Here is a 17,182-nt window from a genome sequence, read left to right as displayed (position 1 = left end):
AAGCCATAAATGTAAATACACCCACACTACCGAAACAAATACACCCAAAGAAAACTCTGATCTATACCCGAGCGTCTGCTATAAATTCCAGATAATCAATCAAATACATTACATTCAATCCACAGATTTATGTTGACGCGTTAGTCTCACAGTCAATGTTCACGAATTATTCAGCTACACAATGTTATACAAATTACTGTAACAAAATTCAGAGTAAACGTATGTAAATCAAATCTCAGGAACTTCGTTAGATTCAAATTCATAATCCATTTCCTCTGATTCAGCTGAGAATCTGAGGTTGAATCATCTATTATCTTCAAAACGAATCCAAACTTTGATTTCAGTAAACAAAAATCGATAGAAAACGAAGCTAGAGTTAGAAAGAGAGAAGAACAAGAAGAAGAAGAACGAGAAGAAGAACGAAGAAGAAAATAAATCTATAAATAAGGAGAGAAGAACGAGAAGAAGAAGAAGAACGAGAAGAAGAAGAACGATAAGAAGAACGAAGAAGGAAACAAATCTTTTAAATTTGGTAGTTACATATACGCGGGATCTTTATATAGCGCGTGTATTGGACGTAGGGCATGCAGCGCGTTTTGTGGGTTTATTGCTTAATGAACTTGTAAAGCATACAAGCCCTAATGGCTTGTATGTAGAGCTTTTCTGTTACAAGATTGTTCTGGGTTTATTGATCTTTTAGTGTTAAAAATTCGAGATATTATGTCTTAGAAATGACGTGCTGATTTTCGGTTGATCTTGAGAGATACAAATACAGTAGCAGACATTATGACAAAGACTGCAATGAGAATCTTTTCTTCCTAAGTGGAGTTTTTGTTGCCTTAAAAAAAATTTGAGAATAATATTCAACAAAATTATTTTTCTTAAACAATTTTTTATTTTTTTCTCCCTCTTAATTTTTATTTATTTTCTTTTAGGTCACAAAAAAATTACTCTAACGTATAACAGTTCAAGAATAATTAAATTAACGCAGTTCAGATATTAAGCAATAATAACAACCTACCACTTTGGAAACACTTTCTCTTCTTGGTACTCGCCCATAATGCAACACATTGGGTTGTGACTACTAATTACTTAACATGCAAGTAAGGAACATGAAGTATGCATTAAGGAATAATAAAATAGGATTACAATAACCAAATTAGATCGAGTAATTAGTTCATTCTATGTTTAATTAAATGTCAAAAATTTAAATATCTCTTTATATATATAATAATTTATTAGTCAATAATAAATTCTTAAATAAAATTTATATTTATGTATTAATTTTTGATATATCAAACTAAAATTATTTTTTTGTTTTTGATATTGGAGTAATAAAAATATTTTTTTTAAATGTGAATTATTAAAATATTATTTTTAAATATGAAATCGTTTAATTAAAGAAGTAGAAATCAAACCATTCGATTTGTTAAAAGTATAGTAATTGACAAATTGAACTGTCCAATTTACATAGATACAGAAATTGAACCATTCGATTTATATTTAAAAAAATAAAAAAATTTGAGGTACAGAAATCTCAGACCTTTCGATTTATGTATCTTTTACAATTTTAAAAAATATCAAAAATTATAATGTTACAATATATCACTACTTTTACTTTCATATAAAAAAATGTGAAAACTATGTATAGTTGACTTCACGTGAAGTTAATACTTGATAATCATTCGATGAATTGACTAATTTGACTAAATTGTCATCTAATAACTCTTAATATTAATTTCATGTGAAGTCGACTTCATTGAGTTTTTACGAAAAAAAAGCCAACTAAAACTACTGTAAAAAAAATTACAATAAAACAAAATTTAAAATAAAAATAAAATACTTTTTTTATTTTAAATATGTGATGAGAAGGTTTGTTTGTGTTGTTTGTTGAATGAGGATCTGCTTTTGTTGGTGTGTGTCCTCGGGAAGGTGATCTGAATTCTGATGATCATTGAATATTGCAATGCATAGGCCCTATTGGCTCTGTGGGTCCCACCCTACGCTCCCCTTTAACGCCGTTAACGTGCCTTTCACTTTCACATCTCTGCATGCATGTCACTGTTATCATCACTCTTCTATCTCCTTTTTAATCTTGTTATCCAACGATTTTACCCAATCTTCATTTCTTATTCTTATTATATTCTTTGCCTTTTCAAAAGTAATCAAGATACTGCTTTCAAATTTTCTCAAATTAAATAATCAATTTCAGTATGTATTTTGTTATGTCAAAAAGATTAATATTGATTACTCTTGTTATTGGATTAAAATACACTTTCCCTTTTTACATTAATAGTTAAAAAAAAGTTTAGAAATTAGTAGATTTTGTAGTTTTTAGTCATTAATTAGTCATCAATAATATTTTAAATAATGTGAAATTATATTTAATGGTATAGAATCATTCAATTTTCTTTTGATGGTTAAGTACTGGTAAAATTTAACTAAAGTACTAGCCCATAACACTTTTCAATCATTAATTATGTTTGGATATATTTTAACAGTACTTTTTTCTCATATAAAAAGATCATTTAGGATTATTTGATGAACAAGTTTACAATCTCACCGTAAATAATTTAACTGGTTTTGTTGCAAATAAGTTTAAACTAGTTTTTGGGTATTATTTTTATCCTATAATATAAACAATTAGTGCATACTCATTGTAATTTCAATTTATCATTTAGAAGTAATTTTTATATCCAATTCAAACAAAAATGATTATTTTAAAATTATTTTTCAGTTAAATTATATATTTTACACTATATAAATTATATATTCAACAATCAATTCTTAACAAAATACATTAATATATTTAGAGTTTAGCTAACATAAAAAGCACATGTTAATGTTACTAATTAGAAAAATTATTATAAAAAATTTTAATTTTCAATGTAAATATTGTGTATTTATTAAAATAAAATATTTTAAAACTAAACCCATATATTTATTATTTATTTTACGGTAATACGAGTGCACAAACTTAAAATTAAAGCTTACATGCTTTTGACAAAAACGTGTAGAAACCTTATGAGAATTAATTATTAACAGAATCTTATAATAATGAATTACTGCCGTTAAGTACTTTCTTAATTGAACCTACTGTTCCCTGTATTAAGTCATGCTCCTTATTTAGGAACACAAGAAAGTTGAAACTTCTCAATCATTATATTATTTATATCAAACCAAGCATAAAAGACGAACCCATACTGTTATTTATGCTCCCTTAGCTTCTCTCTTTTTTCCTTATTCATTTTTTGTTTTCCCTTTTATAGTCTTATAAGAGATTAGCCCTTTTTTTAATCACCCTCATATTATTGATAATTTTGTTTTCGATTGGTTAAGGTTTGGGTTAATAATATGAAGATCTTATCATCAATTTATAAAAGGCTTTGCTGACTCCAATTTGCTCATTTTTGTTTTCAGTTGCAACTTAAAAAGTCAGCACTCTTCATCATATAGGCAACTTTTCTCATCTCCCTCACTTTAGTAAATAAAAAATAAGTTTAATTATTCTGTTTGTGTGTATAATTTTATAAAATTTTTAATTAGATTATTATATATTTTTTAATTAAATTTTTATATTAATTTTTTTTAATTGAGTTTCTATATTTTTTTTTTATTTGAGTTTTTACACTAATTTATATTTTTTAGTTGGGTTCCTATACAATTAAGTCAATTACTACTACGAGGGACCTAATTGGAAAAAAAATTGGTACAATAATCCATTTAAAAAAAGTATAAAAACCTAATTAAAAATTTTACGAAACTATAAAAACCAATAGAATAATTAAACCTAAAAAATATTAAATTCATTTTTAATATGAAGTAGTATATAAATTTTATTCTTTAACTTACTCAAATATTTTGATAATATTTTTTATTAATTTTTTATATTGCCTACCATCCAAGACTAAAAAATAATTCGTCGTTATTTTAAATGTTATTTAAAAATTTATTATTAGTCAATTTAATTTATTCACAAAATGAGATTCGAATTACGAGTTGGTATGACAATATATTATTTATTAATTGAGAAAAGGCTTGATTTTTTATTTTTTTTTTATGAAAAGCATTTTTTCTTTAAAATATTAAGATTAAACAAAATTTAATTACATTAAAGGACTGAGAATGTGGTCCAACATTCACATGCATGGCGTTTTAGTAGGAAGGCCCTTTCAACAACAATTGTTCCCAATCACGTGCCCATTAATGTGTGTGTATTTAAGGTTTTATGGGACCCATCTATATAATAATTCTCACTCTGAAAATCTGAATAATTGATGCTGCGGATGTATTCTTTTTAATTATATAACCTAAGGTAAGTAATGGGTTTCCTCCATGGAAAAGAACAATATCTCACATCAGAATATAACCATGTATTAAAAAAAGGTTGCAGAGGTTTTAATAAAATAAAATACAAAACTATTATATACATATTAAAATTTAACTCTATATAAAAATTGTTATTATATATTTGTATATAAATATATATAAATTTTAATTTATTTTAAATTTATATTTTATATTTTAATATATATTTTATACAAATAATTGATTTTTTTAGAAGTAATACGATCGAATAAAATAACATGCATTTTTTATTTTTCACATCACACTGTTCAAGTTCTGATATTAGAGAATGTTACAATGAATATAATAATGAGCAATGCTAGGGGGCCAGCAACATTTGTGATTGGTAGCCATCAACTAGCCATCAATGATGATTTGATGGTGTGAGATTGGTGTAAGATTTCATCCAATGGCTTACCCTTCTCTGCTGGTTACATGCTGGCCAAAATACAATAAAATTGCTGGCCCCCTAGACTTTTCCTATAATAATATACACGTAGAGTACATAATAGGTTGAAGTTGGTCCAACTGTATATTAAATTGTATCTTTTTTTGGTGAATATTAAATTGTATCTGATTGCTTTAGTATTTTCCCTATTCAGCCATATTTATTTACTTATTTTTTTAAATATGGTTAAGTATAGAAAATAAATAAAATTGAATTAAATATGAGACAGAGTTCTAACTAAAAATTATCATGTAATACAATTATTTTTATGAGATAGTCATATAACAATCTGTATTCATTTATCAAAAGAAAATTATCATTATATAACTAGAGATGGAAAAAATATATATTTATAGTTGGAAATTGGAATAAGAGTCAAATTAGAGAACATTTTAAACTATTTTAATGAGACATTTTTGGCTTTCACTCCTCAATAAACTTTGAAGGTAGTTAATACAATCACTCTAAATTTGAGATTTTTTTAACAACTATGCTACTATTATATATATATACTAAAAATTAACTACTAAATTAATTATTTTATAGAATATATGTTAAAATATAAAATATTATTAAAAATGTATAACAATAGTAAAAACTTATATATATTTATTTTCAGGTAAAATTATTAATTAAAAATTATTAAATAACAATTAATCAAACATATCAAATTCTCTAACAATTTTCAATTAACAACTTTATATAAAGTCAACCGTATTTGAGTTTTTACAATAAAAAATACATCTCATTTTTGTTTTTGTAATTGTTATTGAGAACCTTAATCTTTACTGAGGTGATTTTACTGTAATATTAGAGGTGTTCATGGATCTGATATGATCTATATATCTACAGTATTTATTCGAATTTGATCTGAAAATTTAGATATGGCGCACACTGATATAATCGAATTGCAGATTCTATGTAGGTATCCGCATATTTGTGGATCCGCAAAAACAAATAAATAATTAATATTATTTTTATATTTTATTTCAATTAATAATTATCATATTTGTTGTATTATTTTATTTTTATTGTTTAAAAAAATTATGTTTAATTATTTTAAAAGTAAACATGTTTAAAAGAGTAGAAAAAATGAATTTTATTGATATTTTTTAATAAAAATAAACTTTCAAAAATATTTGTATGTGTTGCAGATATATTCGATATCCGATATTCAAATGTGCAGATTGAATCAGATCCATGATTAAAAAATGCGGATATTGAATCCGATCCAATCCAGTGATTTTAGTGCAGATTGGATCGGATCGAGATTTTAGTCATATCCAATCCGATCTTATCCGCGTTCACCCATAATAATATATCTACAATATACTTCTATTATTTCAATAATAATAAATAAATAAATAAACAAAGGTGTTGTTAGCATTGATTGTCCATCAAACATAGGCTAAGGATGATCAAAGTTAAGCTTTCAAAATATTTAAAAATTAAAATTCTCAGCGTACTTGTTCAGTAAAAAATCATATAGGTTGCTTAATTGGAATTAATTAAACTCTATATATTTTTAGTTTTCTCTATAATATACTTCAAAAAAAGCATGCATGGGGACGAAGAAAGATGGGATGAGATAAACACACTTAATTTAAAGGGGATTTGGCAAAATTTTCCGCATCGAGGAAAAAAAATAACAAAAAAAGAGAGGACAGAAAAAAGGACTGGGGTCCTACTTGAATTTTTTTAATTTTCAATTTTTATTTTCTTTTCAGCCATCAAAAAAAATAGGGAAAATAATTTTGGCATCTCAATTTATTTATTTTTTTTTTTGAGAAAAAGAAATGCATATCTGATCTTCAGAAGGATGTAAGATTTCACTAATATTTTTGAAAAGACAAAATTGAAAGACACAAAGCTATATATATATACATATATCTATTGAATTCAAAACAGTAGTAGTTCCATTTCATTGGTATCTATTGCATTCAAACAATGAATTTATCAAAAGCCCATGCATCTATTTCAGTCCACGTTGTTCCACCAATCTGAAGTTCATGGCAAATTAAACTCAGACTTAGAGGAAGCTTCAACATTCAAGTTTAAATAGCAAATTTCAATTATAGCTTCTAGGTTTTCCTTGTGCATTTGAAAGTAGCAATGGAAAACCCCTTTCCCATACTATATTCAATTTGACATCTCAGTTCTCTATTTCTTTGTTCGTCAAACAACTATTTTATCTCTTATCTCTTATCTTTGCTTAAGGGCTCCTTTAGAGTAGTTCAGATCCCTTACTCTTTGCTTTTAACTATAGGGAGAAAAATAAAAATTGATCCATAGGTTTTTACATAATATCAGGACATTTCATTAACCCTATTCGCTCAGCAGATAGAGCACTCCAAAATGAAACAGCACTTGAGATGATAAATTCTTGCTTCCTGTAAGCATAATAAACATCGCATTATAATTCAAAAAATACTAGGCGGCCAAGCATTTTTTGAACCAAGTTTTTAATTAAGTCTGCGCGTTTCTTCTCTTTTGTATACCAAAGTTTTTCTTCTCCTTTTTTTGTACACTTCTTTTTTTAACACCATTATCGTTGTTACCACCGCCACCACTACCATCATCGCTTCCGCTGTCTTCTTTTTCTTTTTGATGTTATTGTTTAATTTCTTTTTTTTCTTCTTTTCCTCCTCATCCTCTTTTTATCATCATCACCGTCTTTGTAGTCTTCATCTTCTTCTTCTCCTATAAATATTAAAAGAACTAGAGCAAAGAAATTTTGATACATAACATAAATTTTGGTGCACAACATACAATTTTCAGTGTACAAATTTTTTTGAAAAACCATATATCCAAAACATTGATATCCAAACAATAAAATATGCACTGCACATAAATTTTGGTGTGCAATACAAAAATCCTAGTACGTAGCACAAATTTTGATGTGCAGCATAAATTTTTTGAGGACTATACTTCAAGAACATTGACGCAGCAAAATTTGTTATGCATGAAAATTTCTATGCTATGTGAAAAAATGTGTGCTATATGTAAATTTGTATACTATAAAAATGAAATACACAGCACATAAATTTTGACAAACAACACAAATTTTGGTTCATAACAAATTTTGATGTGCAACACAAATTTTTGAAAGACTACATACCCGGAACATTGACTCACCCAACTAACAAAATACATTTACAGCAAAAAATGTGTTATGTGCAAAAAATGTGTGCTATATGAAAAAAATTATATACTATATCAATTTGCTTCTGTTAAGTGCAAAATTGTGTGCTATATACTTCAAAAAATTTGCGTAGGAAGAAGAGAAATGGTACATATATTCCACATATGCTCGCTTTTGTTTTTTTCCACTGGATTTGCACCAATTTGTTGGACTTTTGTTACAAGAATACTTGTACAGTGTAACACCATTCTTATAATTCGATGGTGTTAATGTCAACGTCTACACGCTAATAGTCATGATTTGTAACAAATTTATTATCCATCAACTAGTTTGAAGATGGTAGATGAAGACACTTAAAAGTTAACGGTGGCTAGTACAAAATTTTAGGCATTGTACATTAATATGCCATTATTTGGCGTATTTGGTTACAGCTTTCCGACTCCTTCAATGACAGATCTGAGTATCAACAATATTTATGAGAAAGGATTAGATATTTCCACTCTAAATTGTGTAAAATACATTATATTTTCAAACGGAATTTCCTTAAACTATGCTTCATGTAAAGCTTTGTTATGGCTCTTTTTTCGATTTAGTACGGCAAATATTTAATCCAAACATTCCTCGCCAAAAACTAGGGAAAACCAGCTCTCCAAAATAAAATCAAAGATCCTTAGTGAGCCCACTTGGACATTGTGATAGTCATTAACGGATATAGTCATTAACGGTGAGTTAAGACTGATTTTAAAAAAGAAAGAATTTAGAGGATTAGACTCTTATTATTCAAATGACGAGAATTTTTTTTTATCCATCTTGTTAAGCACTTGATATCAGCTCTTTTCTCCAATGTATTTACTTATTTTATGGTTTTGGGGTGAGGCCAGCATTAAATTTTTACAGCGAGTTACAAACAAAATTTCATAAAATCAAAACATAGACGTGGATACCTAACTAATATATTACATACCCAGAAATATCATTACTAATGCAAAAGGTCATACTAACACCTAGGGATCAGATACACCTATTCTATACAACAAACAAGGCTAGACTGTTTTAGAACAGAATATGCATCAGCAAAATTGAAATGTCAAATTTACAGTAACATTTAGAACAGAGAATTTATTTTGACAATACATGAGATCACCTGATTTCTATATGCCAAACACAATGAGAAAGTTAACCATGTACAATACATAAGGAAATAAATAGATTTGTTACCACGTGCAGCTTCACTCCAAGTGCACTAGATAACTTTGAAGATCCTTTGTCAAATTCATGAAGTTGACAAGCTGCTGAATATACGCTTCAAACTAGCACAAGCAGCACGTAATCTAGCCATGCTCATTGAGCTTATCTGTGAGGCAGTGTTGACACAACATATAGTCAAACACAAATTAATTTCGTTATGTATGAAAGGTTCGTTAGCATACTCTGTAGAGAGCCCACATTTAAGAGGCACTTACTCTCACCTTTGGACAGAAGCGAACATCAAGAGTTTCCAGCATAGTGCATCTAGCAATAGCGGCTTCAACAGCTTTCTCATCAATATTGCAAGACTACAAAACCAAAATTACCCCGTCGGGGAAAAAAAAAACCCAAAATGTCAATAAAATGAAGAAAAAAATTTGCAGGAAGCCAGGAACTTCAACTTTGACCATGATTGGCAACACCTTTCATGGACAACTGATGAACTAATTCCAACATTTTGATAAACTAACCAAAGCTAATGCCAATAGGAGCCAATAATTTAAAAGAAATTCTAGAACAATAGCATTTAAAAAGCAAGGTGCATAATGCACTCATTTTTCAAAATAATAAATAAAAAAGCGAGAGAGAAATGAAAGGTAGAGAAGTCTAGTAACCTGAAGGAATAGGCTGGCCAATCTTGGGCACTCTAGCTTCAAAACTTCCAAAGCAGCACAATTACTGTATAGACAAGTTAAAAACATTATCACATCTAAATTACAAGTATAGAAAAACCATCCACATTTTTGGATCAGAGTCAAAGTTACCTTAAATTAAGCCAGCATAGGTTCAGACAAGCAACATCAACCTCCTTCAAATTAGTTGAGAGAGAGAGGTTCAGGTATAATAAATTGGCACAATGTGCTGCCAATGGAATGAACACTTTCCTGATATTTGGACATCCGACACAGTTGAGATTCTGCAGTAGCCGTGTGGGTTGCCCACTTGACTCGTGGACAATCGCAGAGGAACTTGGATGGGATAGGATCTTCACACCAGTCATTTCGGCAATCTCCCCAAGACTGGATCCCCAATTCAAATCATGCATATTCACACAGCCATTCAAGCTTACACGTGTAAGGTGTGTGCAGCAAGAAAGAAGCTCTTCGATAGCAGACTGACACAGGGTTCCATATGACAGGTCCAACTCTTGTAGTGCTGGTAAAGCACCCCCCTTGTAAAGAGGTTCAAGGGATGAATCTGGGAGATATTTGCACGCCTGCAACTTCAATACCTTCAAGAAAACAAGAATGATACTATCAGAGGTACATAAAATAACTATACAATCAAAGGTTGCAAAAGATTCCAATATCTGTGAACTAAGGACAACAAAGTCACAACTGTATAACAACTTGAATACGTTTGGTTGAAAAACACAAAGGAATTACAAATTTTGCCCCCTTCCCCCTCTGACACCTTCCCCTATTCTATTTTTTAAAACTAGATATTCTAACAAAACCACCCATCCCCGCCAACATACACACAGAGACATATAGGCCAGCACCTAAGTATCATCAACAGTTATTTTATACATAAAAAATGAATAAAACTAAGATCTCAACTTTATCAGGAGGCAATAAAAGCAACTAGACTAAATCGGCCTAAAGCTTGGACTGAAAATAACACACAACCACCACTAATAGAAATGTGTCTTTATTCTGTTCGGGTGGGGGCAACAACTGTTTGTGCAATACGTGATCTAATTTCACAATAGCCACCATATGCACACAAAATTGTCTGCAACTCTTACCTTTAGCTGTGAACAAGACTCAAAAACAGGCTGCAAGTCGACCAAGAAAGTGTACGATAAATCGAGGAGAGTCAAATTTGGAAGAAACTGCAGAGAACGGAGACCACGTAAACCAATCGATGGGCAAGACATCAATATTAGTGACTCAATCAGGGAGCATGAAGCAGTTGTAGCAGACAAGCAGGCATCTGTGAGTTGGCTGTATGTCACAACAACAAACATCAGTCCATGTACGAGGAGGATAAGAATTCATTAGTGAGTGAAACATCACCTGCAAAAGGAAGCATCCAGAGATGTCAAGAGAGGACAATTAATGGATGCCTCAGATAGTACACCACAACCTTTCAGCTCAAGTGAGACCATCGACGATGCTTCAATGCTGAGAATGTTCAATTTTGGACATATTCCTAAATTGAGAGACCGAAGACCAACCTATAAAGCAGGTGAAGAAAAAGAAAAAGTAAGTACCATCACACCAGCACATTAAATTCCTCGACTTTATTGCATACACCTAATCCCAATACTTAACCAACAACTGCTCCTCCCCCCTTCAACAGCACCACAATGCGATGAGAGAAAAGAGAAACTTACTATATGGCATTGTTTCCAAAGTGTAGAAAACTGTTCTTAAGGCTTGTAAGACAGCAAAAAGCTCATTTACACAAGCATAAAAATTTTGAAAGTTCCACCTCAAGCAAAACAAACAAATAAAGCACCTAATAAATGTAAATCACTTACAGGACAAAATGATGCTCTTTCCAAATGATCACAACCATCTAAAATAACCTTCTCAAGCTTAGGACATTTAAGCTCAAGGGTAGTAATTGCACGACATCCACCGAGAGAAAGACTCACTAACGAGGTGCTGTTGAATCGGACTGATGTTAAACTCTGAATTCATCAAAAAAAGATCAGTAATAAGATAGCAGAAATAGAACCTAACTTACATTAATTACAACTACCCGAGTAAAGATCAAATCAAACAATTTTTCAGGACACTTAACAGGTCGAAGGTGGAAATATGTAAGTAGATAGTGTAAAGTATTTTGACCATGAATACTTCATACACATCGAAAGAAAAAACTTTTCAATGATTCCATTTATCTTCATAACAACCCTGTCATGTCAATCATTCTGACTCATTTCCGTAGTGGTACCAAAATACTTTTGGAGATGTAAAGGTTAAATGCAATCACATAGTTAAGAAAAAACTACTAACATCTTAAAACTCCTCTGGTAAGTTTTTCATTAAGTTATGATTCAATCACTTGTGTAAGTTCTACGAAAAGCAAGTATAATAAGGCAGATAGCCTCAGCATCTAATGAAAACCATGAATGGGGTAAACTCAATCAAGCAAACGCCAAATCAGATGAACTTATTCACATACCTCACAATTATCAAGAACTAATGATTTCAACATAGGACAACCTCCACCATCACTAAAAACATCACAAATTGAATTCGTCAAAGATTCACACTCAGAAAGGTCCACTTCTTGCAATGACTGGCATTGCAGAGCTAATGTTGTCAAACTATCCTGCTTTTGCAATTTTAATTCCTGCATTGCCACAAAATCTGTGATTTAAACCGCTATATACATGAGCATAGTAGCAAGAAATGACAAGTAATTACTAGACATACTTTTAGTGAATCTGAAGTGATGTTGATACAGTGAAGCGCAGGGCAGTTGGACACCAGTATAGAAGACAACATTAGTGTCCTCAAGTTCAAGTCAACAAATCTGCCAATGAACAATTCCAAAAGAAATTATAAAAGCCAATGCAGAAAATTAAGTATGAAGTTAGAACTGGACTAATACTTGTGTTGTATTGCATACTATTCAACTAAGAGAGAAGGGAAAAGATTAATATTAAAACTAAAGAGCAATTGGAATAGTTTGCTGCAGAAGGGGAAAAAGGGAAGCAGAAACATACTTGCGACAGTGTACCAGTCTAATATTCTGCAAACGTGGTAGATCCAAAGACACTGAAGTCAATAGACTGCAATTGTCAAGCTCCAAAACCTGCAGTAACAGTGACATCATTTATGCATCCTAAATATGTAAACTAAGGAATTCAGACATATCCTTAATATCAGCATCCAAGACCAATTACATACCTCCAACATATAACTATGAGCTATTGCAGCCATTCCATTGAGGCTGAAGTGATTCCCTCGCAGCTGTGAAGCTTCAAAACAGTCAACATTGGCAGTCTAACCGACTTCAACGAGAAAACAAGACAGTAAGCAGTCATGTCATATGAAGTGATATTCAATCTATGAACGCAACAACTGACTCCAGAGTCTAAAGCATACCTCCAAAGATATATTTGGGCAATATGATGCATCAAGAAAACTAAGGTTAGCACAACTCAGTGCTATTTCACGCAGAGTTTCATCACTAACACACGAACAATTAGACATGTCTAGAGACGCTAGTTGTGGGCATGAAGTCGCAGCCGCTCGAATTGCAGCATCAGGAAGTTTATGACAAGAACCTATATCAAGCTCATGCAACAAAGGGCAATTAAGAACCACCTGTGCCATGTTACTACGCTTCAGTGACATGGTTTCTAGCTGTGGGCACCTGAGAAATAATACACAATTACATGTTAGCTCCTTGATAAAGTGCCAAAGTAACATCATAATTTCTGTTAAATCTCAGCATATTCACCTGACTGCTATTCGCATCACACGGCATTTGGTTAACTGAATATGGCACAATCTCTCATGGTTAATAGATATCTCCTGAATGCCATTTCCAAGTGTAGAATCATTGATATTCAATCTCTTCAACATAGAACAATCACCTAACGCATGAAAAAAAGTATCTGCTATCTGTCCTCTTCCTAAGGTTAGCACCTCAAGATTCCTGAAAGTAATTTATAACAAATCAGCAGGAGAGCTGAGACCATGATAACTTTATTGACTTCCTAAGTACTGCAAAAAATACCTACCGCAATGAAGAGATAGCTTTCATGACCAGCAAGTAAATAGTTGGACCAGATATGCTCATTGCTGTAGCATTTGGATACCGCCTACACATGTCTTCAACTGTAAACAGATATACAGCTTGAGATAAGCACGTTACCTAAAAAACTTAGCTAAAGCATGACTTCTAGTGACACAGCACAAATTCCTAAGCTTCTGTGAATGTTAAAATTTAACAGCAGCAGAAACGATCCATGATTAACAGTTTAGTAAAACATATACATTCAGACTCACATTGTTCTACAGATATATTCCGATCTTCAAAATTCAAACTCTTCCAGAAGTCTTCGTGAGCACTAGCAACTCGCCACTGCTTACAAACTCTGGCAGCTTTGCAAAGGTTGGGATGATCCAAAAATGAGAACACCTAAATTACAGGGGAAGGAAAAGTGCATGTAAGAAAAATAACGAGGGGGTTACATGGGACCTTATCATCAGGGGTTTAAGTTTTTAACGGAGTATCAATAAGTATAAAAATTATCATCACCCAATATCATACCATATGCAGCAAGTCATCTGTGAGATCCATCCTGACTTCTAGGTCTTCTCCCTTTGAAATGTCACTATCGTCTCCTTCGCCGTCTTTCGCGCAGCTAGCATTAAAGCCATTCTCCTCACCAGTACACATCAATGTAAAATCATCATAACATACATCACTTGTCGGTTGAAGAGACGAGCCTTGAAGATAATCATAATCTCCATAGTCAGCAGATGCAGTGGACTTCCCAGTATTCAAAGACGCAGAGGTTGCATAATGACATTCACTGCAAGAACGCAATCATCTATCATATTTGGCAACAGCTTAACTTAGGAAAATGATTGGGCTTTCTTTTCTTGAAGCAAAATATAACACATATGCTGCAACATTTTTCATTTTCCAGCTCATACTAACAACAGCAATAACCATAGTGCACAAAGAAAGAACCGCCTTTTTCCTCTCTTACAATCCATACACACATAATACTTAAAGTTTGTGCTGAACCCTAGAATAATCTTAATCCAAAGAAAACACTCAAAAACTGATCCCTGAGAGTAGAAAACAATCATGCAACAAGTATTCACCCCCAACAAAATCAAGAACTCACCCGAAATCAGCGTAAACCTTGGGCCGCTTGTGGCTCTCCGAACCGGTGGGAGCAGCAGAAGAACCGGAGCTGCTCTCTCCCTCGGACCGGCGCGGACCGGCCCATGAACCGAACCCATAGCCCTCGAACAACCGGAATAGCTCACCGGAAACCGGCACAGCAGGTCGTTCGTCGTTGTCATTTCCAAAAACGAGAGCAGCGGCGGCATCGTCGTAAACGCCGTCTTCTCCCTCTTCCTCTTCTTCTTCCTCTTCTTCTTCTTCTTCTTCTTCCTCTTCTTCTTCCTCTTCGTCGACAGGAATCGCCGTCCCCGAAACGACGTCGTCGTTTCTGAAGATGTCCTCTTCGTTACGCTTCATTAGATTGTTATCACTCTTTTTATCTTCTACCTCTTCTTCTTCGTTGAAGCATAGAAAGCACCAAAGCTTCATGCAATAATATTTATTTTCTTTCCTTCACTTTTTTTTCCAGCGGAGAAGAACGCTTCAGGTACCATGCGTCTTCTTCTTCTCGATCCCGCGCATTTTTCTTCCAATTGAAAGCGAAATCAAGAACAGACGAAACCCTAATTGGGAGGATTTGGGGTAAAAAGAGTGCTGTGTAGGGAAATTTCAGAAAGAGAGAAAGGGGGTTTTAGAGAGAGAAAATCAAACAGAGAGAGAGAGAGAGATGAAGTTGAATGGATCTGATCGGATCTAGGGAGCTGCTTCGGCTCTGGCTTTGGTTTTCTCTTTGGAATTTTTTTTTTTTTTTTGATAATATCTATCTGAGGGGAAATGAATGAAAATGAAGAACGCTTTTGTGTTGGGTAAGACTGGAGGAGAGAGTGCTTGACCTTTGACTACGACGTCGTTCTGAGTATGGTCTTGGTCTCTTATGTAGTAATTTTTGCAACGGTGCGATAAATGGGTTTATTATTACCTAGTAACAATATTACAGTTTATTATTTTTATGGGCACGTAACTAATAATATTTAAAAATATATTGTTAGATTATTAAATAAAAAAATTAAATTGATAGTTAAAAAATACTAATAAAAATAATAAATTTTATTGTTTTTTAATTTTTTATTATTAATTTATCAATGTATTTTGTTATTATAAACAAATTTAAATTTTTTAAGTGAGAAAGTTAGTAAAGTAATAAAGTAGTAAAATTATAAAGTGAAAAGATAATTACTCTTAAATTAAAATAATGAAAACACATTTGACAAAAATGACAAGATTAAGAGTAATTAATCTCTTATTTTATCACTTAACTAATTTTTCTTTTCTTGAAATATCTAAATTCTTTATTAACACATTCTATATTAATCTAATTATTTTTATGAATTATTATTAAAATATATGTAATAATAATAAATTAACAATTTTTTGAAATGGTAAATATTTTGTTATTTTATGGAAAATTTTATGTTCAAACTTTGAAAATATTTTTATAAATAGATATATGAATAAAGATTCTTTCTAACGAAATTTATACATGGATTTTTTTTAAATTGTCAATTCTCTGTTATATCAGTTTTTTATTTATTAAATGTATAAAATAATAATAAATAAATAACTAGTTTAGATGGTAAATACTACAATTAATCACAATATATTTATATATAAATATATATATTATTTAATTTATTTTTTATATATAATTTATATTTTTATATATATTTTATACTAATGCTAATTTTAATATAGCATAGTTGGTTAAATTTGAAGTAATGGTTTTTAAATATTTTTATTTTTCTTCCAAAAAATTTAAAATTAATTCAATGTTAGTCACAAAAAAAAAATTGATTCAATGTTATCTTAGCCATTAACTAGGAAATATATATATATATATTCTCCTACTTTACTTTGAAAATGCTTTGTAGTGACTCTTGTCTCTTTTTTTGGCGACCGTGTGCTTACAAGTTGCTACACAAACTATAATATATACTATAGAAAGTTTTTATTTTATAATTTTTTTCTTTTATTTTTTATGGTTCAATGAAATTGAAATTTGTGTGCAAAAGGGAAAACTCGTGTATGCTTCTGATTTGTGCCTCTAAACAATTATAATAATAACAAGTCTTCTATTCATGTTTGGGCAATGTACTATAAAGTCTAAAAAGTTATTACTCAGACATTTAAAGTATATCAAGTTTCAATTGACTTTGGTAACATGTAAATAATAT

General features: G+C 31.0%; 1 pseudogene; it reads right to left on the bottom strand.

The window, feature by feature from the left end:
* Positions 1–8,838: 8,838 nt before the first annotated feature.
* On the bottom strand, positions 8,839–15,857 carry LOC112697643 (F-box/LRR-repeat protein 15-like; annotated as a pseudogene).
* Between the last annotated feature and the right edge of the window lie 1,325 nt (positions 15,858–17,182).

The sequence above is a fragment of the Arachis hypogaea genome, chromosome 16 (genome assembly GCF_003086295.3).
Source record: "Arachis hypogaea cultivar Tifrunner chromosome 16, arahy.Tifrunner.gnm2.J5K5, whole genome shotgun sequence".
Classification (NCBI taxonomy): Eukaryota; Viridiplantae; Streptophyta; class Magnoliopsida; order Fabales; family Fabaceae; genus Arachis; species Arachis hypogaea.
This window is presented reverse-complemented; position numbering and strand designations above follow the sequence as displayed.